The sequence below is a fragment of the Nycticebus coucang genome, chromosome 12 (genome assembly GCF_027406575.1).
Source record: "Nycticebus coucang isolate mNycCou1 chromosome 12, mNycCou1.pri, whole genome shotgun sequence".
NCBI classification, from domain to species: Eukaryota; Metazoa; Chordata; class Mammalia; order Primates; family Lorisidae; genus Nycticebus; species Nycticebus coucang.
The window spans coordinates 64737214-64763185 of record NC_069791.1 but is presented as its reverse complement, the minus strand read 5'-3'; the positions used below and the strand labels follow the sequence as shown (position 1 = coordinate 64763185).

The 25972-nt window shown below is 37.5% G+C and overlaps 1 protein-coding gene and 1 pseudogene across 2 annotated transcripts in view; one reads left to right on the top strand and one right to left on the bottom strand.

Moving 5' to 3' along the window:
- Positions 1 to 25972, bottom strand: part of SDK1 (sidekick cell adhesion molecule 1) — a 1108031-nt gene that overhangs the window by 885214 nt on the left and 196845 nt on the right. The window lies entirely within an intron of this gene.
- Positions 12987 to 14875, top strand: LOC128562122 (melanoma-associated antigen D2-like; annotated as a pseudogene). Its single transcript, XR_008373368.1, has one exon. The product of XR_008373368.1 is annotated as a melanoma-associated antigen D2-like (transcript).

Here is a 25972-nt window from a genome sequence, read left to right as displayed (position 1 = left end):
TATGGGGTATAATGTGCTAATTTTATATACAATTTGGAATGCTTACATCAAACTGGTTAACGTTGACTTCACCTCTCTTACTTGTCGTGTTAAGGCATTTATACTCTACTCTTAATAGATTTGACATGTACCCGATTACCCTCCCTCCACCTGGCCTGCCCCACTCCCTCCCCTCCTCATCCCCTCACCCTTCTCTTCCCTCCTTCATTCTGTGCTATAGTTATGCTTTATCATTCGTATGAAAGTATGAGGTGATTATATATTGGTTTCAAAATAATAGAGTACATTGGATACTTTATCTTCCAATCTTGAGATACTTTACTAAGAAGAATATTTTCCAGCTCCATCTATGTAAACATAAAAGAGGTAAAGTCTCCATCTTTTTTATGGCAGCATAATATTCTATGATATACATATACCACAATTTATTAATCCACTCATGGGTTAATGGACACTTGGGCTGTTTCCATGACTTGACAATTAAGAATTGGACTGGAGGGGTCGGTGCCTGTGGCTCAAAGGAGTAGGACACCAGCCCCATATACCAGAGGTGGTAGGTTCAAACCCAGGCCCAGCCAAAAACTCCAAAAAAAAAAAAAAAAAAAAAAAAAAAGAATTGGGCTCCAATAAACATTCTGGTGCAAATATCTTCGTTGTAAAATGATTTTTTGGTCTTTTGGACATATACCTGGTAGAGGAACATCTATGGTTCTAGAATTTTGTTATGTGAGTTACTCTCACATATGGGAGTCTACCTCTTACTTGAGGTAGATGATATCTCAAAGTGTTTTTGATTTGCATTTCTCTGATGATTAAAGATGAGCATTTTTTCATGTTTGTAGGCCTTGCGCCTGTCTTCTTCAGAAAAGTTTCTGTTCAAGTTTCTTGCCCACATAGAAATGGAGTTATTTGTTCTTTCTTATTGATTACTTTGAGTTCTCTGTGAATTCTAGTTACCAAAACTTTGTCGAAAGCATAAACTGCAAAGATCTTCTCCCATTCTGAAAGTTGTTGGCTTTCATTACTGTGCTCTTGGCTATGAAGCAGCTTTTTAGTCTAATCAGTTTCCAGTAATATATTTTTGGTGTTGCCTTAAATGCCCAGGGTGTCCTCCTCATAAAATATTCTCCCAGGCCAATATCTTCAAGTGTTTATCCTGTACTCTCTTCTATTATTTTTATAATTTCATGTCTTAAGTTTAAATCTTTTATCCAGTGAGAATCAATTTTTGTTAATGGTAAAATGTGAGAGTCCAGTTTCAGTCTTCTACATGTCGCCAGCTAATTCACCTAGCACCATTTGTTAAATAGGGAATCTTTCCCCCAATTTATGTTTCTGATAGGCATATCAACACTCAAATGACAATAAGTGGCTGGGTTCATCTCTTGGTTCTCTATTCTGTTCCATACAGCTGCCTATTTTTGTGCCAGTACCATGCTATTTTCATCACTATAGATTCATGGTATAGCCTGAAGTCTAGTAGCATGATTCCTCCAGATTTGTCTTTATTTCTGAGTAATGTCTTGGCTATTCGAGGTTTTTTCTGATTTCATATAAAACAGAGCACTATTTTTTTCCAGATCTTTGAAGTATGGCAGTGGTGCTTTAATAGGGATTGCATTAAATTTGTATATTGCTTTGGGTAGTATAGACATTTTAACAATGTTGATTCTTCCCAGCCATGAGCATGGTATATTTTTCCATTCGTTAAAATCTTCAGCTATTTCTTTTCTCAGAGTTTCAAAGTTCTCTTTATAGAGATCTTTCACATCCTTTGTTATGTAAATTCCAAGGGATTTCATCTTCTTTAGCAATACTGTAACAGGAATAGAGTCCTTGACTACTTTTTCAGCTTAACTATTATTGGTACATATAAAAGCTACTGATTTGTAAGTATTGATTTTTGTATCCCGAGACGCTCCTGTATTCCTTGATCACTTCTAAGAGTTTTATAGTTAAGTCTCTGGGGTTTTCCAGATCATGTCACCTGCAAAGAGTTAAAGTTTGATATCCTCTGACCCCATTTGGATACCCTTGATTGCCTTCTCTTTTCTGATTGTGATAGCTAAGACTTTCACTACTATGTTGAATAGCACTGGAGACAATGGAAATCTTTGTCTAGTTCCAGATCTGAGTGGAAATGTTTTCAATTTTATTCCATTCAATTCGATATAGACTGTGGATTTGCTGTGGATGGCCTCTATCAGTTTAAGAAATGACCAATCTAAGCCTATTTTCTTAAGTGTTCTGATCATGAAAGGGTGCTAGATACCATAAAAAGTGTTTTCTGCATCAATTGATAGAATCATATGAACTTTTTTATTTTGTTTATGTGATACATTATATTTATAGATTTATGTATGTTGAACAAACCTTGAGACCCTGGGAGAAAACCAACTTGGTCATGGTGTATAATTTGTTTGCTGTGTTGCTGGATTCTGTTTGCTAGGATCTTATTGAATATTTCTGCATCTATATTCATTAAAGATATTGGTCTATAATTTTCTTTCTGTGTTGGGTCTTTTCCTGGTTTGGGGATCAGGGTGATATTTGCTTCATAGAATGTGTTGGAAAGTGTTCCTTCTTTTTCTGTTTTGGAAAACGTTTTGTAATATAGGTACTAGTTCCTCTTTAAAGGTTTAGTACAATTCTGATGTGAAGCCATCTGGTCACAGACTTTTCTTTTTGGGCGAATTTCATATAGTTGATGTTATATCAGTGCTTGATACAGATCTATTCGAAATTTCCAATTGTTTCTGACTGAGTCTAGAAAGGTGGAGTGCTTCCAGGTATTATACTATTTCCTCCCAATTTTCAAATTTCTGAATAGAGTTTTTTGTAGCAATCATTAAGAATTTTTTGAATTTCTGAGGTGTCTATTATTTCTCCTTTTTCATTTCTGATTGATGATATTAGGGATTTTACTTTTCTGTTTCTGGTTAGGTTAGTCAAACATTTATCAATTTGTTAATCTTTTCAAAAAACGAACTTTTTGATTTGTTGATCTTCTGAATGATTCTTTTGTTTTCTATTTCATTTAATTCTGCTCTGATTTTTGGTTATTTCTTTTCTTCTGCTGGCTTTGGGGTTGGAATATTCCTTTTTCAGTTTTTTGAGATGGTCCATTAAGTTGTTGACTTCCTCTCTTTCCGTTCTCTTGAGGAAAGCTTGCAACACTATAAATTTCCCTCTTAGGACTTCCTTTGCAGTATTCCACAGGTTTTGATAATTCGTGTCTTGTCATTTTGTTCCAAATATTTGGTGATTTCCTTCTTAATCTCATCTTTGACCCAGCTATCATTCAGCATAATGTTAGTTTCCATGACTTGAGTATTCCTATTGTTGTTGAGTTCAACGTTTATTCCATGATGGTCCAAGAAAATACAAGGAATAATTTCTGTTCTTCTAAATTTGCTGAGCTTAGACTTATGACCTAAGATGTTATCAATTTTGGAAGATATTCCATGGGCTTATGAGAAGAATGTGTATTCCGTTTTATTAGGATGAAATGTTCTGTAGATGTCTGTTAAGTCCATTTGTTGTAGGGTCAAGGTTATGTCCAATATTTATTCAGTTTTTTCTTGGAAGATCCATCCAATACTGCCAAAGGGGTGTTAAAATCTCCAATTATTATACTGAAAGAAGATACCTAATTGTTCATGTCTGTTAGGGTTTCCTTTATAAACTGTGGAGCATTCTGGTAGGCTGCACAAAAGTTAATAATTGAAATCTCTTCATGTTGAGTGTTTCCCTGGACAAATAAGAAGTGACCATCCTTATCTTTCTTGGTTTAAAGTCAATTGTATCTGCAAATAAAATTGCAACCGCTGCTTTTTTCTGACTTCCATTTGCCTGAATTATAGATGTCTATCTCTTCACCCTCATTCTATTTTTATCCTTTAAGGTAAGAGGACATTCTTGTATGCAACAGACATCAAGCCTGAGTTTTTGTATCCAGACAGCCAACCTGTGCCTCTTTTAGAGGACAATTTAAGTCATTCACATTAATTGAGAGTATTGATAAGTATGATAGTGTTTTGGTTGTCATGTTTTCCAAGTGTCCAGTGGATATTTTTAATCCTTTCACCATTATGGGTATTTGGTTTTGTTCAGGCTTTCTGGGTGAGTTCACTTTGGTGGTAGACCATTAAGCTGATTATTATGTAGGATGGGTCTGAAAATATCCTGGAGAGCTGGTTTAGTTATAGCAAATTTCTTCAACATGTGTAAGATGGTAAAGTATTTGATTTGTCCATCACAAATGAAACTCAGTTTAGCTAGATAAAGGATCCTGGGCTGAAAGTTGTTTTATTTTAGGAGATTGAAGGTTGATGATCATCCTCTTCTGGCTTAAAATGTTTCAGCTGAGAGATCTGCGGACAGTCTAACATTCTTCACCTTGTAGGTTATACTTTTCTTATGTCTGTTTGCTTGCAGAATTTTATCCTTCATACTAACTTTGGCAAAGTTAATCACAATGTGTCTAAGGATATGCTTTATTAGGATTGAGTTGTGCTGGTGTTCCGAAACTGTCTGCTATGTGAATTTCTGTATCTCTTGCCATGCATGGGAAATTCTCCTCCATTCTATCTTGGAGTAGAACAACTATGCCTTTAACCATCCTCTTCCCCTTCAGGAATTCCTATAAGGTGAATGTTTGCTCTTTTGGAGTGGTTCCACAACTCTCTCAGAGAATGATCCATTTTGCTCTTCTCTGCCTCTTTGAGTGCTTAGGAGCGTTCAAAAGCTTTGTCTTCAACTTCAGAGATTCTTTCTTCTTCCTGCTCCACTCTATTATTGAGGGATTCTACTGTATTATGAAACTCTTTGAATAAGTTTTTCATTTCTTTGAGCTCTGCAATTTCTTCTCATTGTGTCCATATCCTTGGAGATTTTGTCTCTGAATTCATTGATTTCTTGAGACATCTTTTGAACTACTCCTTGAATTTCTAATTCCAACTTCAGTTCTATTCTATTAATCTTAATTACCATCCATATTCTGAATTCTATTCTGACATTTCAGCCATTTCTTTATGAATGGCATCTTCTGGCATATCTCCTTTGTCATTCCTTGGGAAGAGCTGATCTACTCTAATTACTCATGTTGTCTGAGTTTTTCTGCTGGTTCTGCCTCATAATTATTTTTCACAGTTTGGCTAGTAAAGCTGGTAAAGTGAGATTGGATTGAGGGATCCAGGAGTTGTAGTAAACCAGCCCTTTACCAAAGATCTGGGACTGGTAACTGTGGCTCTTCCCTTACAGCTTTACACAAGTTCCTTTCAGTCCTGCAGCCTGAGATTCTGGGGACCTGACTGGTGTGATGAGGCAAGGTGGCTCTGTCTTGTATTCAGCCAGCCTCTATCCTATCCTAGTGAATTGGTGGCTTTGGGCTGAAATCTCAGCTGGGGAGAGATACAAGCAACTAAGATACCCCTCCCTCCACCAGCTATAACTCAAAGAGGACAATCAGTCCCTCCCTATACAACACAACCAACCTTGGAGGGTCCCTGGGTGGCCAGCCCTGGTCAAGCATTCCAAACCAATTGACCCAGGCAGCACAGTCACTGTTCAAGTGGGAGAGTTCTAAAGGTCACCAGCAACCAGACAGCAGGGGTCCACTGGCAGCTCAAGTGTGACTTGCTCCAGTGCTCAATGGATTCAGAAAGGCCCACTCTGCAAAAGTTAGTCCAGGGCGGTTAACACCTCCTTCCCCACCTTGCACCTCAGCCACACCCAGTCACTGGTAACCCCACAAGGCTATGGCCCAGTTCCTTCAATCAGCAAATTCACCAGGAATTTGTGCCTGCCAGAGTCAATGCCTCCTCAGCTGGGCCACCGACTCTGCCACCAGCCGGCAGGAGGAGCTCCAGCCTGACTCCTTCCAGTGATCATTGGAAGCTGGAGAGCACTCCTCCTTAGTTTGTTCTGAACTGGAGGTTACCATCATAGCACCTATTTCTCTCCCTCATGGACCTAGTTGCACTCCTCCTCTTGTACCCCTACAGGGCGAGGTCTAGTTCCCTCCAGAAATCCACAGAATTGAGGAAGGGCTGCTGTGTTCTCACAGGTGCCACTGCGTGGTCCCTGCACCTCCACATGGGCTGCTACTCACTTTGAGGCTCCAGGCACATCCCCCTCCCACTCCCCCACATCTCTCCACTTCTACTCAAGTCACAGTTTCGGTGCAGCTGTGCTGCAGACCATGCAATGCCCAGCCCTAGCAAAGAACCACCAGACACTCTGGGCTCTGTAGGGGTTAGGCTTCCAGAAAGCCAGGTGGGGGGGGGGGGGAGATGAATTAGGAATGCAGAAAGGCAGGGAAAATATCTGTTCAACTTTTATACCAGGCAAGAGAACACCCCAGCTCACAGCGGGATCTCTCTGTAGAAGAAGTCCCAGACTTTAGTGGCTCTCTCCCGTGGGATGAAAGAAGAGGTCTTCTGCTCACTGTTCACTTGTAGAGAGCACACAGCAAGCCACTCTCTTGGGGGAGGGGATGGACTCTCACCCTCTTTGGGATGGGTTTTGTACCTGAAATTTTCTTCATTGGAGTTACAGCTTGCCTCCGCAGGGATGATGTGCACTTATCAATCTTCGTTCTCAGCTCAAATCCCGACCTTAAGCTTTACTGGGTCATTCTGACCATTATCTCTCCCTCTGGATGTGAGCTTCTGTTGAAAGCTGGCTCCACTCAGCCATCTTACCTCATCCCAATCATATGGTTCTTGTTTTTTCCATCTATTTATGTGGTTGGTGGATTATATTTCTAGATTTGCACATGTTGTCCCAAAACAAGGGCTGGGATGATATGGAGAGAAAGGAATACATATGCACTATTGGTGGGACCACAAACTAGTACATACTCTATCAAAAGTTGTATGGAGATACCTCAAAGTACTAGAAGTAGACCTATCATTTGATCCAGCAATCTCACTGATGAGTATATACTCAAAGGAAAAAGAGTAATTTTATAAAAAGCACACCTGCAACCGAATGTTTATAGAAGCACAATTCACAATCACAAAGATGTGAGAACAATCTAAGTGACCACCAATACATGAATAGGTTAATAAAATATGGTATGTGCATGCCATGGAGTACTACTCAGCCAAAAAAGAAATGGTGATCTAGTATCTTTTGTGACAATGTGGTACATGGAACTAGAAACCATTCTTCTAAGTGAAAAATCACAAGAATGGAAAACAAACACATGTACTCAGTTCCAAATTAAAACTAATCAATAAAACACTTAAGTACACATATGGAAGTAAATCTCAATGAAAATCAAGCTGAGGAAGGTGAAAGAAAGGATGGGTAAATTCACACCTGCTGTGTACAATGCACTATCTAAATGAAAGATACACTTATAACCTCGACTCAGGGTGTATGAAAGCAAAATACACAAACAAAACATATGTACCCCCTAATATACTGAAATTAAAAAAAATTTTAATTTTTAAATGTCTAGTGAGGTAAGCAATGGCATCAGAATTACCTAGGTGCTTATCAAAAAAAAAAATGCATATTCCTAGATGCCACCTAAAGCTACTAAATCAGTTTCTTGCAGATGTCATAAAAAAATACTTTAAACTCAGTGCTTAAGACAATAGAAATTCATTCTTTTTTATGTCTAGAGGCCAAAAGCCTGAAATCAAGGTGTTTTCAGGGCTTTTGCCCCTCTGGAGGCTCCAAGGGAGAATCAGTTCCTTACCTCTTTCAGTTGGCAACTGCTGGCATTCCTTGACTTATGGTCATGTCACTATATTCTCTGTCTTTGGACATACTACCTCCACCTCTCCTGTATTCTCCTCCCTCTGTGTCTTTCTCTTATAGGGATACCATACGGCACATAAATCCCCACCCAGATAATCAAAGAGAATCTCTTCATTGCAAGATCTTTAACTTAATCACATCTGCAAAGACCCTTTTACTAAGAAGTTCGCAGTGATAGGTTCCAGGGATTTGATGTACATATCTTTAGGAAGGAGGGGGAAGATACAGGGGAATAAAATTTTTCAGCCTACAACTACTAACTCATAATGTTTTGGTTGGGGGACCAGGGCTCTGCATCTTTTACAGCCAGTGGTGCTTCTCATGCACAGTCAAGTTTTAGAGCCACTGTTTTAAGTAGTAAGAAACTTCCTGAATGTCAATGGCACTAGCTGTGCTCAGGCTCTGGTACAGGGGCTTCAGCAAGTTGGTGGGGTAGGAGTCAGGGAACAGGAAGGTCTCAACTGCTTATAATCATAAGACACGAGTGCCAGAATGTGGACTTATGGCACTGTGATGGTAGGTTCAACTCTTCTCAAAGCAGTAGGATAGAACTGAGTAAAAAGTACAAGGAAGGGTGGCTCCTATGGCTCAAAGGAGTAGGGCGCTGGCCCCATATGCAGAGGTAGTGGGTTCAAACCTAGCCCCGGCCAGAAATTGCAAAAAAAAAAAAGTACAAGGAAAGCCACTAGGATTCCATTAAGAATCAATGTAGGGTCCTCGTGGATGAATAAGGCAGAATAGGGTAACTGACTTTATTAGGGGCATTAAATGGACTATGCTCTGTGTGGTGGGGGAGGGACCAGAATGACCCATACAAAAGAAAGAGGGAGAAGAAAGAAATGTCCTCAGCAGGAAAAATAGGAATTAGATCTATCAAAAATCCTTACAAGACTTTAAAAAAGAGTAATCAATGGGAATTTCTAACATGGCGGCAGACAAAGGGAGGGAAAGTCTACACGAAATCAATAACTACATAAATTTATTTTAACTCTCAATGTCACAATGTATACAAAATACTGAGAAATTTTTTTATAAAATAACAGCAAATCAGCAACTATTTTCATTTTCTAAACAAAATTAAGTTATCTCAATGGGACATTTAAATAGTAAAGGTTTTGATTTATTATTAATGCATTCTTTTTTTTTTTTTTTTTTTTGAGACAGCGAGTCTCATGGGTAGAGTTCTGTGGCACCATAGCTCACAGCAACCTCAAACTCCTGGGCTTAAGCGATTCTCTTGCCTCAGCCTACCAAATAGCTGGGACTACAGGCACCCACCATGATGCCCAGCTACTTTTTGGTTGTAGTTGTCATTGTGGTTTGGCAGACCCGGGCTGGATTCGAACCCACCACCTCTGGTGTATATGGCTGGTGCCTTAGCTGTTTGAGCCACAGGTGCCGAGCCAATATTAAAGCACTCATATAAAAAAAATTTTATTTTTGATATAACAATTATAAGAATAACTTCATTACAGAAATGTTTATAGGAAGGATTTCCCTATGATTCAAAAACAAATTAATAAATCCCCGATTTTAATATAAGGGTACATCATTCATAACCTGTCTGTTGCTAGTATCAATTACCTGGGTATAGAGAGTGGCAGGAAGAAACCATATGCTTAGCAGCATCTAAGAATTTGGGAGATTTAACATCATCCTAGAGTCCTTAAATAGTGACCATTTATTCTGAAGAGTTTAAATGAAATTCTACCTGTCCTGAAAAAACATGACATGATAAAGGCCCCAAATATGTTGAACAGATAACAAAAATGTTTAGAACTTGTTATTTTAACCATATTATACCTTGGAAACCCTTGAAAAATTATACAATTTAACTCAGTAAAACATTTAGTCCTCTGTTCTTGGTTCTAAAATACAAGTTTATTCACGTCTGTGAGTTTTCAGCAAATTCTTTTTCTACATACCAAAAAATGGTCAATATTATAATCAGAACTCATAAGAGTAAGCTGTATATTACCCTAACACTCCCATTTGAGGCCTATTTTCCTGGCAACTACACAAATACCACCTTTATGAACTTCTCAAAGTCACTTAACTACAGTGGTTTGACAATATAGAGTTGGTTTTTAAATGTTTATAGTTAGTTGACAGGTAAAAACGTGAACATTTTAAACCAGAGCAAAATGGAAAGTCATTAGGCAGAGTAGATCCCTGGTGGCTGACAGAACTTTCACCACTTGTAGAATATAATGGCAAATAAATCCAATCAACATTCCCGAGCAAGAATATTTTGAAAAGCATGATATTATATTACCAAGCCTGAGCACTTATTACTTCAATGAATGTAAGTAAAATATGTATGGATTTGATCTTTCTGCGCAAGGCACGCTTAAAGGATGAACTCAAAATGAAACTGTAAAGATCTGCTTTCAGATCTCTCTGAACAGCTTTTAGATACTTTTAGTCCCAAAACATAAAACACGGTTTTACTTGGAGAGCCATACTTATAACTTACGCCATAAAAGAAAGAAGACTTCAATGAACCCTAATTTCACTGTGTCTGCAAAGAAAAGAACGAGAACTTTCCTTCCTTGATTTCATAAATGCTTTTCTTCACAGTGCTTACGTATTATTGTGCTCATAGAAGAACAGAATAAATATTCTAAATTTCTCTACGCCCATCCCGGGTCTTAAAACAGTTAAGTTACATCCTAATCAGTGGATTTGTCCACAGCAAAAATCCTTCCTGTGCTTGTAATTTTAGTCAGCAACAATGGAAAGCATCAGGTAGCAGCATTTGACATTTGAGCAAAGAGAAATAACCTTTCCAATTTACTAAATCCTGCTTTTAAAAAGGCATTACCTTACTGAAAATGGGTTAAGCTGGGAAAGACATGTAATCATTTTAGTATTTTTTTAAAATAGTAATGGCATTTAAATTCTGAGAGAAAGGACAGTTTATTTACTAAGTGGTATTAGCATAATCAACAAGTAGATAACAAAAAAGACAAAGCTTGACTCCTGTATCTCACCATATATAAAAGTAAATTCCCAATGAATTAAAGATTTCCACATTAAAAAATAACATATTGATGGGATTACACCTGCGGTGCATCTTACAAGGGTATATGTGAATCTTAGGAAATGTGGAATGTAAAGGTCTTAGCAAAATAACTAAGAAAATGCCAGGAAGGCTATGTTAACTAGTGTGATGAAAATGTGTTAAACGGTCTATGAACCAAGTATATGGTGCCCCGTGATCATACTAATGTACACAGCTATGATTTAATAAAAAAAAAAAATAAAAAATAAAAAAAATAACACAGTAACAGTCAGGAAAAAAGAATTTAACATTTGTAGAAATAAGATGGGAAACCTACATGATAAAAATAATGGTGGGAAAATGTCATTACATTTATTTTAATTTATTCTAAAACAAAAAATACCCTATACCACTTCAATAGTGTATAGATTGGGGAAACAATTACTTCCAAGATAAATAACCAAGCAGTTAATATCCCTAATATAGACAGTACTCCCACAATTTGATATGTAAAAGTCAACTCTATGGAAAAATGGGCAAATGATGTACACAGGGGAAATTCACAAAAAACTGAAATGGTCAAAAAACATGTAAAGATGGTCAACTTCATTGATATTTAGGAAATGCAACTGAAAGTAATAATGAAATACCATTTCTGCCCATCAAATTAGCATACATTTAAAAGACTGATACAGATTTAGAAAACAAGCAATTGTACGTGATTCTATTAGAAATGTGAATTGCAATAAGAATTTGGGAAATAAAGCTAGCAATGTCTGAACAAAATTAAGTATGCATATCCTTTGGCATTTCAGTCTCATTATCAGAAATCTACCTGTTAAAAATAAAAGCATTGCCATGCTTTTATTATTTTATTTTATTCTTTATGCAAGAATAAAGATACATAGGCAAAGATATTTATCACTTCATTGTAGCAGCAACAAAAAGGAAAATCTCACAGGAAACCACCTAAATGTCCATCAATACAGGGTAACTGAATAAATTGGTACATCCATACTATGAATATAGTACAGTTAATTTTAAATGAATTTGATCTATACTTACTGTCCTGGAAGAATGAAAGGAGCAACTTACAGACTAGTATGCACAGCAAATGGTCCCATTAATGAAGCATACACTTATTATAACTGAAGTTAAATATATGTGAAATGTACATGTGTGTGTTTGTACTTGTTCCAGCATGGGGAGGGTATGGAAAGATATACTCTATAATGATAACCTTAGTTAGGAATTAAGGTTACATTAGATGAGAGGGGATAAAGCAAAAGCAGCTAGAATAAAGGTAATTTTAGCTTCCCAATACATTAATTCTTTCAATTGTTATGATTAAGATTTTATTTTTGTAATTAAATTTTAAAAATTAAACACAAAAAAATAGTCTCCTCTAATGTAGGTTAATGCATAGCACATGGGTCACTATAGGTTTAGAGAGAGATTGTGTTTTTGGAGAGAGACTGTGTTAGGGTCCATTATTTCACTTCCAAGAAACACAGTCCACAGCATCCTTTCTGATTCACACATGCAACTTTCAACTTGCTTGGCTTATCAGTTACTAGGAAGTCTTCCTTTTATCCATTCATTTGGGTTTTATGTTACTTGATTTTTGTGCATCTCAAAACTCATAATGATCACACATTTAATATATTAAAACATAATACTCAATTATAAATCTGTTAAGTAGAGAGAACTTTTTAAAAGACTTTTATTCTACCTTTATCCTCAGAGACTTCAATAATAAGATTTCAGTTTCAGAGTTCTATAACCTGTCCCTTTCACAAAATTAAGAACCTAAAGCCCACTGCACATACCAATTCACTGATATGTCATATTACTTCATTAAATCTCCCTTCATGAAACTCATTTGTCTTTACCAACCTTTCCTTCACTGTTGTTCTATCCATTACATGGTGTCCGCAAAGATAAACCAGGCAACTACAAAGTCTCACGAGATCTTGAAGATAAGGAATACATGGGAAAGCAATAAACTCATAAGCAAACCTGAATGTCCACTTTAATATCCACAAACACTTGTAGCTAAAATAATATCCTGGGATATTAACGAACTCTCTGCAGTGCCACTTATTTGATATTATTTTTAGGGATTAAATTCAATACAATGTAGCCTTGTGTTAAAACCTATATTACTAAGAGTTCCAAGGGGCTTGGAGAGAGTGGACACTCGAGAATTGCGGCTGGACGAGGCTCAGCTTTTGACAGGCCAACTTGAGACATGTTTGATGCAACGGAGAATGGTGCAAGTCTAACTTGCTTCCAGGCTGAAGCTTCAGAAAGGGACAATGGGTTGATGATGCAGACCCTATTGACAGTGACCCAGAATTTGGAGGTCTCAGAAATACTGAAGACCACAAAAGCACCAGAGGTCTCAGAGGATGTGAAGGTCTCAAAAGCCCCAAGGATCTCAAAAGCCACAGAAGTCTCAAAGACTCCAAAGGCTCAGGAGGCAGCTGCTACCCAGGCCTCGCCTACCACTCAGCTAACTGACACCCAGGTTCTAACAGCTGAAAACAAGAGTCCAACAGCTGACACCAAGAAACAGAATCCTGACCTGCAGCCTGCCACTGAGACTAAAAAGGTCAGCTGTGTGGCTGATACGAAAGTCAATACAAAGGCCACAGACTGAGGCTATTGTCTCTCAGACTCCAGCAGATGAACCTAAACCTGAGAGCACAGCTCCCCAGGCACAGGAGAATCCAGATACTTGGCCCAAGATCAAGGCCAAGAAAGCCCGAAAGGTGAAACATCTGGATGGAGAAGAGGATGGCAGCAGTGATCAGAGTCAGAGTTCTGGAATTACAGGTGGCCAAAGGGTCTCAAAGGCCTTAATGGGCTCAATGGATCACCAGGGCTTCAAGGGGTCCCATAGCCTTTAGGGCCCACAGGGCATCAAGGACTCAGTTGGCTGCTTGAGCACGGAGAGCCTTGCTCTCCCTGAGGTCGCCTAAAGCCCATAGGAGCAAGGCTCAGTGTAGAGCTGCCAAACTGCAGGCATCCTAAGAGCCTGAAGCACCACCAGCTCGGGATATGGCCCTCTTGCAAGGGAGGGCAAATGATTTGGTGAAGTATCTATTGGCCAAAGACCAAACAAAGATTCCCATCAAGCACTCAGACATGCTGAAGGACATCATCAAAGAATACACTGATGTATACCCTGAAATCATTGAACGAGCAGGCTATTCCTTGAAGAAGATATTTGGGATTCAGTTGAAGGAAATTGATAAGAATGACCACTTGTACATTCTTCTCAGCACCTTAGAGCCCACTAATGCAGGCATACTGGGAACAACTAAAGACTCACCCAAGCTAGGTCTCCTTATGGTGCTCATGAATGGAAATCAGTCCAGTGAGGCTGTCATCTGGGAAGTGCTATGCAAGTTGGGGCTGCGCCCTGGGATACATCACTCCTTTTTTGGGGATGTGAAGAAGCTCATTACTGATGAGTTTGTGAAGCAGAAGTACCTGCACTACTATGCCAGAGTCCCTAATAGAAATCCCCCTGAATATGAGTTCTTCTGTGGCCTGAGCTCATATTATGAGACCAGCAAGATGGAAGTCCTGAAGTTTGCCTGCAAGGTACAAAAGAATGAGCCCAAGGAATGGGCAGCTCAGTACCAAGAGGCAATATAAGCAGATTTTAAGGCTGCAGCTGAAGCCAAGGTAAAGGCCGAGATTAGAGCTCAAATAGGCATTGGGCTTGGCTCGGAGAATGCTGCCGGACCTTGCAACTGGGATGAAGCTGATATTGGACCCTGGGCCAAAGCCCAGATTCAGGCGGGAGCTGAAGCTAAAGCCAAAGCCCAAGAGAGTGGTGATGCCCGTACTGGTGCTGGCACTCTCACATTTGGGCTCTTTGCTGGCCTCAGTGGAGCTGGTACCAGCAACAGTGGAAGCTCTGGTGCATGTGGTTTCTCCTACAAGTGAGATTTCAGACACTGTTAATCCCAGCAGTCTTTCTCTTCAAGCCAGGGTGCATCCTCAAAATCCTGCTCAACACAGCACTCAAGGCAGCCATTATCAATCACTTGAAGTTGATACTCTGCATTAAATCTATTTGCCATTTCAAAAAAAAAAAAAAAACAAAACAAAACCTGTATTACTTAAAATCATTATTAACTTGTTCTACAAATGCTATTTTACAATACATTATGAGGAATCTACTGGAGAAAATTAAATGAAAAGCAGAAATTTCATGAATAAAATTCAACTGATTCAAAAATTTAGCATATTTCTAAAATTAAGTTTAGTGGTTCTTATGCATATTATCTTTTTAAGATTCTAATTTTTTTTTAATTCCCAGTAAATGTGAGGGTCCAAACAATCAGGTCACAACATATGAATGTGTTAGGTGTAGTCTCTCTTACAGTTGTGTCCTGTACACAAAAGGTATGGCATACACACCTAAATTGTGCCCATTAAGTGGGAGAACCCCAAAGTTCTCCTTAGCTCTCCCACCTCCTTTATTCCCCGCTCCCTGTAACTTGAATTGAAATGATTTTTTCTGCTTATCATTTATTTCATTTAATTTTATCTAGTAGATTCCTCACAATGTATTATGAAATAACATTTATAGAACAAGATAATAATGATTTTAAGTAATATTGTTTTTTAAACAACTCTACATTATATTGTATTCCATGTATGGCATACCTTTTGGGTACAGGACACAACTAAAAGAGGGACTCTACCTAACAAAGTCATATATTGTGACCTGATTGATTGGACCCTCACATTTACACAGAATTTAAAAAAAAAAAAAAAGAATCTTAAAAAGATATTATGCATAAGAACCACCAAACTTACTTTTAGAAATATGCTAAATTTTTGGATCAACTGAATTATATTTATGAAATTTCTGCTTTTCATTTAATTTTCACCAGTAGATTCCTCCCAATGTATTGTGAAACAGCATTTGTAGAATGAGTTAATAAAGATTTTAAGTGAAATCGGTTTTAAAACAAGGCTACATTGTATTGAATTTAATCCCTAAAAATAATATCAAATCCATGTGAGTGTGACTTAGATCATCTACTGGCTTCATATTAGTATTGAATACATTGGATATCTGCTTTTTGATTTTTATGATACTTAACTGAGAATAATAACGTGTTCAACTTCCATCCAGCTTAATAAAAAAGATGTAAACTCTCCATTTTTTGATGGCTGAATAGTATTCCATGGTATACATATACCACAGTTTGTTAATCCATTCCTAAGTTGATAGGCATTGAGGTTGTTTCCACATCTTGCCAATATTAAACTGAGCTGCGATAAGTAATCTAGTGCAAATGTTCTTATGATGAAATGATTTTTCTTCTTCTGGGTAGATGCCTTGTAGTGAGACCTTAGGATAAAATGGGAGATTAATTTGAGTTCTCTGAGGATTCTCCATATTTTTTTCCAAAGAGGCTATATTAGTTTACAGTCCCACCAACAGTGTAAAAGTGTTCCCCTCTCTCTATAAATGTGCCAGCACCTGTAACCTTGGTACTCTGTGATGTGGGCTAATCTTACTGGGGTTAGTTGATATCTCAGGGTGGTTGTGATTTGCATTTCTCTAAAGACAAGGTATGGTGAGCTTTTTTTTGGTTTGTTAGCCATTTGTCTGTCTTTCTCAGAGAAAGTTCTGTTCATGTCTCTTGCCCAGTGATAGATGGGATTGTTTGCTCTTTTTTTGTTGATTGAGTTCTCTATAGATCATAGTTATCAAAACTTTGTTGTATTCGTAACATGCAATATCTTTTCCCATTCTGAAGGTTGTCTATTTCCTTTGATTGTGTCTTTACTTGTACAGAAGCTTTTCAGTTTACTTAAGTACCATTTATTTTTGTTGTTGTTGCAATTGCTACTGAAGTCTTTTTTTTAATAACAATAACAATATTTAATATAAGGACTAGAAACAAAAACCTCATAAAGAATGAACGAACATAAATATATTCAGAAAAGAAATCAGAATTGCCGCATTGAAATATTAAGCAATAATAATAATAATGCAAAGAAAGTAACATTCACATTGTCAAATAACAGTATGTCTATTATAGAATGTTTTGAGATTCAGTATGGAGTCATCAGTTAACTTATTTTTTTTAAGTCTCAAAAAATAGACAATTAATATTTATAAATAAAAGTAGAAGATAATTTCAAAAAACAGATCATGCCAAATCTTACAGACAACAGAAAAAGAAGGAATACTTCAAAATCATTCTACTTGATCTGGGTACACCTGATATTAAAATTGGAGAGAATATATTATTATAAAGGGGAAATTACAAACATATTTCACTTATGAGTATGCAATAACCCAAACAACATATTAAGTTGAATTAAAAATTAACGTTTAAGTAATGTACTTTGGTCAAAATTAATTTCAATTTATGTGAAAATTAGTCATTATTTTCTTTTCTTGTCTTTTGTTTTTTTTTTCCTTTACTTCACCCACTCCCTCCTTTTCTGTCTGGTCTCCCCTTCCCCCATGCCCCTCTGTGTCATTAATTGTCATTAACTGTCCTCATATCAAAATTGAATACATAGGATTCATACTTCTCCATTCCTGTAATACTTCACTAAGAATAATGTGTTCCACCTCCATCCAAGTTAGTACAAATGCTGCAAAATCTCCATTTTTTTAATGGCTGAATAATATTCCATGGTATACATATGCCACAGCTTACCAATCCATTCCTGGTTGAAGGACATTTAGGTTGTTTCCACATTTTAGAATTGCAAATTGGGCTGTGATAAACAGCCTAGTACATGTGTCTTTATAGTAAAAGATTTTTTTCCTGGATAGATGCCCAGTAATGGGATTGTAGGATCAAGCGGGAAGTCTAGGTGGAGTTCTTTGAGGTTCTCCGTACTTCGTTCCAAAAAGGTTGTATTAGTTTGCAGTCCCACCAACAGTGTAAAAGTGTTCCTTTCTCTCCACATCCACGCCAGCATCTGCAGTTTTAAGATTTTGTGATAAAGGCCATTCTCGCTGGGGTTAGATGATATCTCAGGGTGGTTTTAATTGGCATTTCTCTAATAATTAGGTATGATGAACATTTTTTCATATGTTTGCTGGCCAGTCATCTTTAGAGAAGATTCTATTCATCTCACTTCCCCATTGACATATGGGATTATTGGTTTTTATCTTGTGGATTAATTGAAATTCTGTATAGATCCTAGTTATTAAGCATTTGTCTGATTCGAAATATGCAACTATCCTTTCCCTTTCGGTAGGTTGTCTATTTGCTTTGGTTGTTGTCTCCCTGGCTGTACAGAAGCTTTTCAGTTTAATTAAATCCCATTTGTTTATTATTGCTGTTGTTGCAATTGCCATGGCAGTCTTCTTCATAAAGTCTTTCCCCATGCTGATATCTTCCAGTGTTTTTCCTATTTTTCTTTGAGGATTTTTATTGTTTCAGGCCTTAAATTTAAGTCCTTTATCCATCTTGAATCAATTTTTGTGAGTGAAGAAAGGTGTGGGTCCAGTTTCAGTCTTTTACATGCGGATATCCAGTTCTCCCAGCACCATTTATTGAATAGGAAGTCTTTCCCCAGGTAGACGCTCTTGTTTGGTTTATCAAAGATTAGGTGGCTGTAAGTTGTAGGTTTCATTTCCTGGTTTTCTATTCGATTCCAAATGTCTGTATCTCTATTTTTGTGCCAGTACCATGCTGTCTTGACCACTATGGCCTTATAATACAGCCTGAAATCTGGTAAGGTGATAATCCCTGGCTTTGTTTTTATTACTAAGAACTGCCTTAGCTATGCAGGGATATTTTCTGGTTCCACACAAAATGCAGAATCATTTTTTCCACGACTTGAAAGCAGGATATTTAATAGGGATTGCATTGAATAGGTAAATTGCTCTGGAAAGTATAGACATTTTAACAATGTTGATTCTTCCCATGGCATGAGCATGGTATGTTCTTCCATTTGTTAATGTCCTCTGCTATTTCCTTTCTTAGGGTTTCATCATTTTCTTTATAGAGGTCCTTCACCTCATGTATGATATAGCTGTATGAGATGGAAACTGGAGACCTCTGCTGATCTCTCTGCCCTGCAGGCTTGGGAGCCCAAAAGTCTCCCCAGCCCACTTAAAAGACACTTCAAACCATGAACTTTGGCCAAGCAGAAAATTTCCATGGAAAGCACTTATCCCAGGGATCTCTCCGAGCATGGCTATCTGCTTATCCAGTGTGCCAAGTCCAGTCTCCCACTATGCCTGTGGGGGCCAAGACTATTAATCTGCCACACTTGGATCTCCGCATTTCCCCAGCATTTCAGTACTCGCCTTTGGGCAGCTCAGTCACTAGATTGCTCGCCAAAGGTCTCCAGGCTGATCTCCCCACTGCAACACACAGGGGCAGCTCTCCCACAGCAGCTGTGCAGGGAGTCCACAGCTGAACAATATTAGCTCCTTTCCAGCTCAGCAGCTCAGACAGGGGCCCCAGACAAGGTGCAAAGTCGTGTGCACACACCAGCCCAAGATCTCCCAAGACAGTTCAATCAAGTGCCCAAGACCAAGAAAACCAAAACAGCCCACAGTTGAGGCTTTTCCTGCTTGCAGTATAGCTGTTACTCTGGGTACAGCTGCAGGCAGCCTCCAATGGAACAAATGCACCTACCACTTGCCAGTTTTCTGCAGTAAAAGACTGCAGAAAGACTAAAGGAGTCTTTCTGTCCTCCTCATGGGGTCCAGAAGTCTCTCACCAGCTTCCTGTGTCAACAAAGGAAAAGCCTCTGGGCAAAACCCACCAGCCAGAGATGCCTAGGGTCTTCTCTCGCCACTTTCACGGTGCCCAGCTACACAGAAGCTGTTATTTGGCCGCCATCTTTCTCCAGGTGGTCTCAATTCTTTCTGACGTCTTCTTCACAAAACCTTTATCCAAGCCAATTTCCTCAAGAGTTTTCCCACACTTTCTTCTAGGATTTTTATTGTTTTATGACTTAAATTTAAATCATTTATACATCTTGAGTCAATTTTTGTAAGTAGTGAAAGGTGCATGTCCAGTTTTAGTCTTTTACATGTGGTTATCCACTTCTCCCAGCACCATTTATTGAGTAAGAATTCTTTTCCCCAGTGTATGCTTTTGTTTGGTTTATCAAAGACCAGATGGCAATAAGAGACTAGTTTCATCTCTCGGTTCTCAATTTAGTTTCAAATAGCTAAGTCTCTATTTTTGTGCCAATACCATGCTATTTTGAACACTATGGCATGTAATATAGCCTAAAGTCTGGTAGGGTGAGGCTTCTACCTTTATTCTTTTACAGAGCTGCACAGGTCCTCTAAACAGAAACTAAGCACATACACAAGGAACTTAAATGAGACCCTAGAACAACTGTGCTTGATAGACACATATAGAACACTCCATCCCAAAGCTAAAGAATACATTCTTCTCATAGGTCCTTGGAATATGCTCCAAAATAGATCATATCCTAGGATATAAATCAAACCTCAACAAAAGGAAAAGAACTGAAATTTTACCTTGTATCTTCTAAGACTACAAGGTAATAAAAGTGGAACTTAACTCTAATAAACATATTCAACTCCACACAAAGGCATATAAATTAAACACCCTTATGCTAAATAATAGTTGGGTTTAGGAAGAGATAAAAGAAGAAATCATTAACTTCCTTAAGCAAAACAACAATGAAGATACAAGCTACCAAAACCTGTGGGATACAGCAAAAGCAGTCCTGAGAGGAAAATTTATCACTTTAGATGCCTACATCCAAAAACAGAAAGAGAGAGCATAAACAAACTGATAAACCATCTTATGGAATTGGAAAAAGAAGAATATAAGCCTAAACACAGTAGAAGAAAAGAAATATACAAAATTAAATCAGAGATTAATAAAATTGAAAACAAAAGAACCATTCAGAAAAATAACAACATAAAAAGTTGGGTTTTTGAAAAAATGAATAAAATAGATAAATCTTTGGCCAGACTAACTAGAATAGAAAAGTAAAACCTCAAGTAAGTTCAATCAGCAACAATAAAGGGGAAATAACTACACACGCCACATAGATAAAAAAGATTATCTCTGAATACTACAAGAAGTTCTATGCCCAGACAATATTTAGAATCTTAGCCAGGAAGAAATAGAACTCCTGATAAAGTTCTAAATAGACAATATTTAGAATTCTAAATATTGAAGAAATTAGAAGAAATAGAACTCCTGAACAGACCGATTTTAAGCACTGAGATCAAAGAAACAATAAAAAAATCTCCCAACAAAAGAATCTCCTGGTCTAGAAGGCTTCACATCAGAATTCTATCAAACCTTCAAAGAAGAGCTTATTCCCATACTGCAAAAATTATTCAATAAAAATTGAGGGGGACGAAATTTTCCCCAACAGATTCTATGAAGCAAATATCACCCTGATATCAAAACCAGGAAAAGACCCAACTAAAAAGGATAACTGGCTGGGTGCCCATAGGTCAGTGGTTAGGGCACCGGCCACATATACCAGGGCTGGTGGATTCAAACCCACCCTGGTCCTGCTGAACAACAACTACATCAACAACATCAAAAAAAAAAAAATAGCCGGGCATTGTGGCAGGCACCTGTAGTCCTAGCTACTTGGGAGGCTGAGGCAAGAGAATCACTAAAGCCCAAGAGTTTGAGATTGCTGTGAGCTATGATGCTACAGCACTCTACAGAGGGCGACATAGTGAGAATGTCTCAAAAATAAACACATAAAAATAAAAAATGAAAAGGCGAACTTCAGACCAATTTCAGTAATGAATACAGATGCAAAAATTCTCAATAATATCTCAGCTGATGCACTACAGCTTCTCATCAAAAACGTCATACATCATGATCAAGTAGGTTTCATCCCAGGGATGCAAGGCTGGTTTAACATATGCAAGTCCATAAATGTTATTCACCATGTCAACAGAAGTAAAAATAAAGACCACACGATCCTCTCAATTGATGAAGAAAAAGCATTTGATAAAATCCAGCATACTTTTCTAATTAGAAACTGAAGAATATAGGCATAGGTGGCACATTTCTTAAACTGATTGAAGCCATCTTTTATAATGGTTGATATTTTACTGAATGGAATAAAACTGAAAGCTTTTTCACTTACGACTGGAACCAGACAAGGTTGTCTTCTATCACCACTAATATTCAACATAGTACTAGAACTTCCAGCCAATATAATCAGGCAAGAGAAGGATTTAAAGGGTATCCAAATGGGACCAGAGGAGGTCAAACTCTCACTCTTTGCAAATGATATCTTTTACTTAAAGAACATGAAACACTCAACCACAAGACTCCTGGTAGTGATCAAAAAATACAGTAAGTTCTCAGGACATAAAATCAATGTCCACAATCAGTGGCCTTTCTATACACCAGTAACAGCCAAGACAAGAAGTTAATTAAGGATACAATTCCCTTCACAGTAGCTTCAAACAAAATGAAATACCTAGGTATACCTAAGAGGTGAAGAACCTCTATAAAGAAAATTATGAAACCCTAAGAAAGGAAATAGCACAGGATATTAACAAATGGAAGAACATACCATGCTCGTGGCTAGGAAGAATCAACGTGGTTAAAATGTCTATACTTCCCAAAGTATGTACAGATTTGATGCCAGCCCTATTAAAATAACAACATAATACTTTCAATACTTGGACAAAATAGTTCTTCATTTTGTATGGAACCAGAAAAAGCCCTGTATAGCTAAGGCAATTCTTAAAAATAAAACAAAGCTTAATAAAAAATAAAATAAATAAATAAAACAAACCCAGGGCATTGCCCTACCAGATTTTAGGCTGTACTACATGGCCATAGTGATCAAAACAGCATAGTATTGACACAAAAATAGAGACACAGATATCTGGAACTGAATAGAAAACAAGAGATAAAACTATCCCATTTCCCCGAAAATAAGACAGGGTCTTATTTTAAGGTGTGCTCCCAAAGATGCGCTAGGTCTTATTTTCAGGGGACGTCTTATCATTCCTGTAAGTAGGTCTTATTTTCAGAGGATGTCTTATTTTAGGGGAAACAGGGTAACATCTTACAGCCACCTAACCTTTGATAAACCAAACAAGAACATACACTGCAGGAAAGAATCCCTATTCAATAAATGGTGCTGAGAGAACTGGATATACGTATGTAAAAGACTGAAACTGGACCTGCACCTTTCTCCACTCACAAAAATTGATTCAAGATAGATATTTTGACCTAAACTTAAGGCATGAAATGGTAAAAATCCTCAAAGAAAGCATGGGAAAAAAACACCTGAAGATATAGGCCTGGGGAAAAACTTTATGAAGAAGACTTCTGCGGCAATTGCAACAACAAAAATAAATAAATGGGACTTAATTGAATTAAAAAACTTCTGTACAGCTAAGGAGACAACAACCAAAGCAAATAGACAACCTACACAATAAAAAAGGATATTTACATATTTTGAATCACACAAAAGCTTGATAACTAGGATCTACAGAGAACTCAAATTAATCAACATTAAAAAAGCCAACAACCCCTTAAATCTTTGGGCAGGAGAGATAAATAGAACTTTCTCTAATGACAGACAAATGACTAACAAACATGCAAAAATGCTTATTATCCCTAATTATTAGAGAAATGCAAATCAGAACCACCCTGAGATATCATCTAACCTCAGTGAGACCAGCCCACATCACAAAATTCCAAAGCTGCAAATGCTGGCATGGATGTGGAGAGAGGGGAATACTTATACACTGCTGATGGGACTGCAAACTCATAAAACCATTTTGGAAGGAAGTATGGAGAACCCTGAAAGAAATTAAGCTAGATCTCCAGTTTGATCCTGGAATCCCATTATTGGGCTAAAAGGAAAAAAAGGAAAAAATCCTAAAGACACTTGCACTAGACTGTTTATCACAGGTCAACTTACAATAGACAAAATGTGGAAACAGCCTAAATCCCCACCAACCCTGGAAGAATTGACAAGCCTTGGCATATGTTTACAAAGGAATACTATTCAACGATCAAAAAAGATGGAAACTTTACATCTTTTCTATGGAAGTGGAACACAGTCTTCTTAGTAAAGCATCACAAGAATGTAGAAGCATGAATTCTATGTACTCAATTCTGATATGAGGACAATTAATGGCGTAGTACACATTGGGGGATGGAGGAAGGGGACAGCAGAAAAAAGAGTGAGGGAAGGAGGGACATGGGAGGTCACAGTGTGTAATACACCTTTTGGGGGTAGGACACAATTATAAAAGGAACTCTACCTAACAAATGCAATCAATGTAATGTGATTCTTTGTACCCTCCATGAATCTCCAACAATAAAAATAAAATACATAAAAATGAAAATTCCCTTGGCTATACAGGTATTTTCTGGTTTCAGATGAAATAAAGAACTATTTTTTCCGAGTCTTGAAAGTACATTGTTGGTATTTTAATAGGGATGGCACTGAATCTGCAGATTGCTCTGGGAAGTATATGCATTTTCACAATGTTGATACTTCCCAGCCATGAGCATGGTATGCGCTTTCATTATGTCTTCTGCTATTTCTTTTCTTAGAGTTTCATAATTCTCTTTTTAGAGGTCTTTCACCTCTTTTCTTAGGTGTATTCCTAGGTATTTCCTTTTTTTTTTTGAAGCTACTATGAAGGAAATTGTGCCCTGATTACCTTCTCGCCTTGGCTGTTTTTGGCATATACAAAGGCTACTGATTTGTGGACATTGCTGTTATATCCTGAGATGTTACTATATTTCTTGATCACTTCCAGGAGACTTGTAGCTGAGTCTCTGGGGTGCTGTAAGTAAAAGATCATATCACTGGCAAAGACTGACAGCTTGAAGTCCTCTGTACCCATTTTGATGCCCCCTATTTCCTTATTTCACCTGATTACAATAAATAGAACTTCCAGTACTATGTTGAATAGTAGTGGTGACAGGGAGCTTCCTTATCTGATTCCAGCTCTAAGCAGGAAAAGTTCAGTTTACTACATGCACTATAATATTAGCCATGGGGTTATCATAGATGGCTTCAATCAGTTAAAGAAATGTTCCACCTATATTTTTAAGTATTCTTGTTAGAAAAGGATGCTGGATTTTATCACATGCTTTTTCTGCATCAATTGAGAAGGTCATAGGGCCTTTGTTTTTGCTTCTCTTGATGTGAACTGCATTTATGAATTTGGGTATGTTGAAACAGTCTTGCATCCCCAAGATAAAGCCTACCTGACAGTGATGTATATATTTTTTTAACATGTAGCTTTAATCTATTGGCTAAGATTTTGTTGAGTATCTTTGCATCTATATTAGTGAAATTGATCTATAGTTCTAGTTTTTAGTTGGGTCTTTTCCAAGTTGTGGTATTAGGGTGATGTTTGCTTCATAGAACATGTTAGATAAGATTCCTTCCTTCTCAGTTTTTTGGTATAATTTTTGCAGTATGGGAATAAACTCTTCTTTAAAGGTTTGAAAGAATTCTCGTGTGAAGCCATCTGGACCAGGGCATTTCTTGATTGGAAGATTTTTGTTTCTTTGATGTCAGTGCTTGAAATTGGTCTGTTCAAAAGTTCTATTTCTTCTTGGTTAAGTCTAGGGAGAGGGTGTGATTCCAGCTATTGGTCCATTTTCTCCACATTGTCAAATATCTGGGCATAGAGCTTCTTGTAGTGATCAGATAATCTCTTATATCTCTTTAATATCTGCTGTTAATTCCCTGTTGTCTTTTCATTTCTTTTTTTTTAGACAGAGTCTCACTTTATCACCTTCAGTACAGTGCCATAGTATCATAGCTCACAGCAACCTCCAACACCTGGGCTTAGGTGATTCTCAAGTAGCTAGGACTACAGGCGCCCACCACAACACCTGGCTATTTTTTATGGCAGTTTGGCCGGGGCCAGGTTCAAACACTCCACCCTAAGTGAGGCTTGCACCCTACACAATGAGCCACAGATGCCACCCCCCTTTTTCATTTCTGATTGAAGTTATTAGAGATTTTACTTTTCTGTTTCTGGTTGATCTTGCCAAAGGTTTATAAATTTTATTTACCTTTTCAAAGAACCAACTTTATGTCATTAATTTTCTGAATGATTCTTATATTTTTAATTTCATTTATTTCTGATTTAATTTTGTTTATTTCTTTCCTTGTGGTAGGTTTGGGATTAGATAGTTCATCCATTGCCATTTCTTTAATACAGTTCAT